Source organism: Petaurus breviceps, unplaced genomic scaffold (assembly GCF_028583685.1).
Source record: "Petaurus breviceps papuanus isolate PSGF00001 unplaced genomic scaffold, PetGlider_PUasm1.0 111, whole genome shotgun sequence".
NCBI classification, from domain to species: Eukaryota; Metazoa; Chordata; class Mammalia; order Diprotodontia; family Petauridae; genus Petaurus; species Petaurus breviceps.
In genome coordinates, this window is record NW_027185600.1 from 1,456,857 (window position 1) to 1,462,797 (window position 5,941).

Below are 5,941 nucleotides of genomic sequence, written 5' to 3' on the forward strand. Positions count from 1 at the left end.
TTTAGGATCATGTGAAAATATATGGATAGAAATATCACTGTATAGCATGTTATAACACTGTCCAACTAAAAGGGGGCCACAATTATTCTTCAATGGGATTCCATAGAAGTTCTAGTAAAGAGTATTCAGGTACTATGAACAATTGAATCCAACTTAATGAATAACAATGTCTATTTTTCTTTAGGAATACACAGCTTAAAATAAATAGTTTCTTGACATCAACTTTTTTATATTTTCTTGGAGGCTTGGTGAGTTGGGCACAGAGGGGAATATGTATATAAATAAGTTCGTACAAAATATGAAGAAGATTTGAATCTTGCTTCAGATACTTATTATCAGTATGACCCAGACCAAATCATTTAACCTTTAACCTCTCTGGGCTTTAGTTTCCTCATCTGTAAAATGGATCACAGAGGGTTAGATTCATTGACCTCTAACATCTCTCCCAGCTCTAAATTTATAGTACTATGAAAATAGAGAATTGGGCTGCTATAGCGGATGAAGAAATGGCCTCTGAAATTTACTGACTGCGTGACTTTGAGCAGGTCACTTAACTTCTTAGTATCTAAGACACTTCGCGAAAACTATAAATTGTAGAGCAGTTAGTTGCCAATATGCCTTGGTATAGAGAGAATTCCTTCACTGTGTCACTCTCTACAGCACCAGTGTCAAGCTCAGAGTCCCTAAAGCTTCATACAGATCCCTGTGGCCACATACTGACTTAGAAAATCACATTAACATTATTGGTATTCTATTATGTCTTGTTAAATATTTCCCAATTACATTTTAATCTATTTCAGGCTGCACTTAGGAGTATGTCTGCATTTGACACCTCTGTTTTATGACAAAATGATTTCAGGAGGTGGGGGGAGAGCATTGACAACAGGAGAGATTTGGAAAGACCTTTGGTAGAAATGGCACAAGCCTAAACAAGTCTCAGAAAAACAAAGCTTAGGTGAGCATTACTGTGTGAATGTGAACTTTTAAGAGAAAAGGATGGAGTAACATTCAATTTGAACCTACAAAATTAAAAAAAAATCTAAACCTCTTTTCTCAACTCTAAGTGACCTCATCAGAACACTAACAAATCAGAAGAAATTTAGACTATTCAACCCTTCTTAAATACAAGTTTCTCAAACAAAGGAAATGGCAGTCAACTTTCAATTCACTAATATTAAAATTCATGCCTATTTATAGTAGTAACTCAGACATTCAGGAACACTCAAATGAGTTCATCCTATGTCATACATTTATGAAGCATATATTTAAAGATATATTAAGAAGACAAATTAAAATGGACAACCAACCAAGCTGCATTCCTTTTCTTCTTCCTAAGATAAATGAACAATTTCTTTTTTCTGCTAAGAAGCCTTAGGTGAAAGAAATAAAAATATATTTTTTCTTTGGACACCTTGTGGCATATTTTGTGATACCTTTTTTGTTAAGCCTCCACCACCCCCTCCAAAAAAGAAATTAATCTATGGATGGATGGAGTGTAGAATTTGACTCTGGGAAAAATCACTTCATAGCATAGTTTTAGAGCAGGCAAGAACCTCAGAAGGCAGCTAGTCTTGCTGACTCATAGTTCAATTACAACCATTTTATAGATGAAGAAACATGAGACCCAAAGAATTTAAATAAATTTTCCAAGTTATTGAGTAGCAGATTTAACTTTGGATTTGAATCCAGGACTTCTGACATGAGGTCTAATATTCTTTCCACTTAACCACACTGACTTCCCCTAAGAACTGTGAGGACATTTTTTCACTGGACTCATCAAATATTAGTTAACATACTGAACCACAACTTTATAGAGGAGTAGAAAACTGGCAAAAATTTTCAGAAGAGAGTTCCAGAGATGCTTACAGCATTAGAATATAGATTCTGTGAGTAAAGATTAAATCAAATCAATGAATATTTATATTCAGCCAAATGGGTTTATGATCTTGTTTGTTTGAAAGTTCCCTACAATGATACAAATATCAATCAATCAATTAAAGCCTACCTGTCCTGTGAAACATTCATATATGTCTTCCAATGAGTTTGCCACAGGGTTTTCAAATAATGTGCTCGAGTCCTTCTTCCATTTCTTCTGAAATTGCAGGTGTGGCAATAGAACACTTGAATTGTCAATCTGACATATGCCCAAGCTGTATTCTCTTTTGGTTGTTCAGTCATTTTCAATCATGTCCAATTCTTTGTGACCCTGTTTGTGGTTTTCTTGACAAAAATACTGGAATGGTTTTCCATTTCATTCTCCAGCCCTTTTTACAGATGAAGAAACAAAGGCAGATAGGGTGATGTGACTTGCCCGGGGTCACATAGTTAGTTATGAAGTGTCTGAGGCCATATTTGCAATCAAGAATATGATTTTTCCTGTCTCCAAACCTAGCATTATTCCCTGTGGCACCTAACTATTTTCTCTTCCAATCAGACTTCCTTAATTATGTTTCTTATTCCTGTTATTTTTGACAGTTCCTCATCCATTAAATATCACACCTACCTTGCACCTAATTCATTCCTGCCTCCCACCAGGAGAGAATTTGTTTTAAAGCAGAGATCATTATAGTCTTTCTTTTGCTTGTTGTTTTTTTTTGTTGTTGTTCATCCTTCATTCTCAAAGAGAACTAATGACATCATGAGGGTGATGCCTGGACTTCTGCATGAGTTGGATTTGAGGGGTCAGAGTTGTGCAAAGTAGTAAACCTCATTCTTTCCTCCAGAGTCACTGAAGTCCAGTGGGAAGACAAAGTTCAAGAAGAATGGTGATGACCCAGGTTATAGTGGATGATTTAGCCTTTCTAAATTAAGGTCTTGGGGGTGGCTAGGTGGCAGAGTGAACAGAGCACCTGCCTTGGAGTCAGGAGGACCTGAGTTTAAATCCGGCCTCAGACACTTAACACTTAGTACCTGTGTGACCTTGGGCAAGTCACTTAACCCCAATTGCCCTCTAAAAAACAAAGGCCTAAAATCTTAGTGTATTTTAAGTTTTACTTCAAAAGTACAGATGTTGCAAATTTATAAGGAACATTATTTGAAAATTTATTCATTTAAAGTTCTTTTACACTTTTTGTGAACTTTGATTAATAACATTTCAATTTTAACAAGATAGGATACACTGTCATTATGTACTGAATGTGCAATAATTTAAGGATTATTCTCAACATTGTAACTCTTTACAAACTTTCATCCATTGCCCTTTGGAATTACCTGGAATAATTCTGATTCTTCTTTCAGGGATCAATTCAATCTGACAAAATTTTATTAAGGATTTAGTATGTCTAAGAATCTTTCCATATATCCAAGAATTTAAAGACAAAAATAAAAGTCTCTTCTTTAGGACTGTGCAGAAGTCAACTGAAATTGGCTAATCAAGAGCTCATTGTTAAATACTCAGGGTGAGCTTTTATACCTTGGATATCAGCAAACACTACAAATCAGGGTCTGTTTTGTTGATTTTCTATATTTAAAACAGTGATAGTGAAAATATTAATAATGTAGATTAAACCTGCAAGTATGTTTTATGTAGGTTTTTTTTTTGAGAGGGAACATTGTCAAACACGAGCCCACCCTTTACCTGGCATCTAGGAATCGTATTCTTCTGGGTAGATAATTATAATGAAAGGAATTTTAAAGAGGGAGGGAAGACTAGCACATAGGGCATCAGAGAAAGCTTTATGGAACAGGTATTGATCCCTTCTCCACAGGGTCTTGTCTTCTACAGATAAACAATCTCACTTTCTTCAACCATTCTTCAAATGAGATTGTTTTGAGACTCTTCAATCTTGTTTATACTCTTCTGTAAAACCCTCAGGTTATTGATGCCCCTTTATAAACTCTTTGAGGCAGAAATGATGTTTGCTATGTCTCCATAGTCCTCACAGTGATTAGAACACCAATTGCTTTGATGAATTTGTGACCTCAATGATGTAGGTACTTGTTACCATGGTGCATTCATATTTTATCGTTGGGAGCAGTTCTTGGCTATCTCTCCACACATCCCTTGCCTCATAATATCCTATAATTATAACAGACCTTTCCTCATGCTCCCTGTTAAGATATGCCTCCTTGAAAATACTTTTTATGTACTAACTTAGGCATATGTTTTGTTCTCCTCCCAATAGAATATAAACTCTTGATGGTGAGGACTTGTTTCTTCTTTTTTCTTTTTCTTTTTGTTTTTATATATCAGTAGTAAGAAAGGTACGTAATAATTCCTTAAAAAATGTTTATTGCACTGAATAGAATCCACTGGTAATGTTCAGCATTTGGTATCCTTTCAACATGAGATTTAATTCCTCAATGTGATTAACATTATAATCCTTATGTATAAACCTCCTCATGTATATATATATATGTATATATATATATATATTTCCATATTCCTTTTTTTAAAAATTGTCTTTTTTTTTTTACTTTTCCATTGAAGCATATCAGCTATTATGAAATTAGTGTCCTAAAGTAGTAGGTACAGTGTTATTCATGATAGGGATTTTTCAATAGTAATTTTGACTGCTGTATTTCTCTTTTTCATCTCATTGCTGTCCTCTTTCCCTTTTTACCTTTAAAGCTGTTGGTGTGGTCTGGCTTAATTAGGTCACGCACTACGTTTTATGTAAACTTGTTTGTTTTTCTACCATCTCATTCTTCTTTAAGGGATTATATGGGCTCATATTCTTCTATCATCCTCCTTTCTAAGATTTTACAAGCACATTTTTATTTTAAAATAGCACTATATTTGCTACCACATTCTTTACTTGGCAAGAAGATAAAAGATTTTTTAGAAAGCATCTTCCTTGGCTCTTTTTGGTGTCTTTGCTGTAGAAACTGATTTAATTCATTGTATTTCCATAGGAAGTAATGATAGATATCTGTTCTCATATCCATTTTCCATTTTTCATATTACTAACTTATTTAAATAGCTCTTGATAAAGTTACATTAATTACATGCTATATTTTCTTCTCATTTTTGTTTGTCTAGTTAAGTGTTAATTTTGATATTTGTTCTAATGGGAAAAGGAATAAGCATTTATATAAAACTTACTATGTGTCAAGCACTATGCTAAACATTTTTTATAAATATTATATCATTTGATCCTCACGACCCTGCTAAGTAGGTGCTATTATTATACCCATTTTACAATGGAGGAAGCTGAGGAAAAGAAAGGATAAGTGAGTTGTCCATGGTCACACACCAAGTAAATGTCTAAGGTTAGATCTGAACTCAGGTCTTCCTGATTCCAGTCCCATCATTCTAACCACTCTGCCACCAGCTGTCTCTGAAATTCAGTGGTCTGGTTGGACATAGTCAGCTGATTTAGAAACAATTCTCACTATTATTTAACTATTTCCTATCTGTCAAGATTAATCAGTTTCATTTTTTTTTTTGTTACACCCAGTGCTTCTTGACTCTTTTCTGGAAGAAAAATTATTTAGGAAATATAGTGATGAGGCTTGTTAGACTATAAGACATTGAATTCATTTATTCTTTATTCCTAAACTATATTACCAACACATTTTTATCCTCGTCTACTTTTTAATGCATGTTTGCATTAAAATCTCAAATGCTCTCTCCGAAGCAGGGCTTGCTCGGGCCGCCAGGGGGGAGCCGAGAGCTCATAGCTGCAGCAGCGGCCGAAAGAGGAGCTGGGACCTGAGAGCAGACACTGGGGAGGAAGAATCGGGAGACAAACAGAACCAGGGAGAGCGCACGGAAGGCTGGGGACAAGCTGTCACCTCCGAATCGGGCCGCGCTACGCTCCATGGCTCAGCCCTCCTGCCAGTCCAGAGAGATCTGAGCGCCCCCTACACCCCCGCCCCGGCTCCGGTCCTTCCGGCAGAGACATCGCCGCCCCTCCATCCACCAACCACCGCCGCATCCCTCCCTCTCTCTCTCCATCCATCCATCCATCCATCCATCCATCCATCCATCCATCCATCC

The 5,941-nt window shown here is 36.0% G+C and overlaps 1 pseudogene; it reads left to right on the forward strand.

Moving 5' to 3' along the window:
• The first annotated feature begins 5,594 nt into the window (after positions 1–5,594).
• The window catches only part of LOC138157057 (beta-synuclein pseudogene), a 1,418-nt pseudogene continuing 1,071 nt past the window's right edge, over positions 5,595–5,941 (forward strand).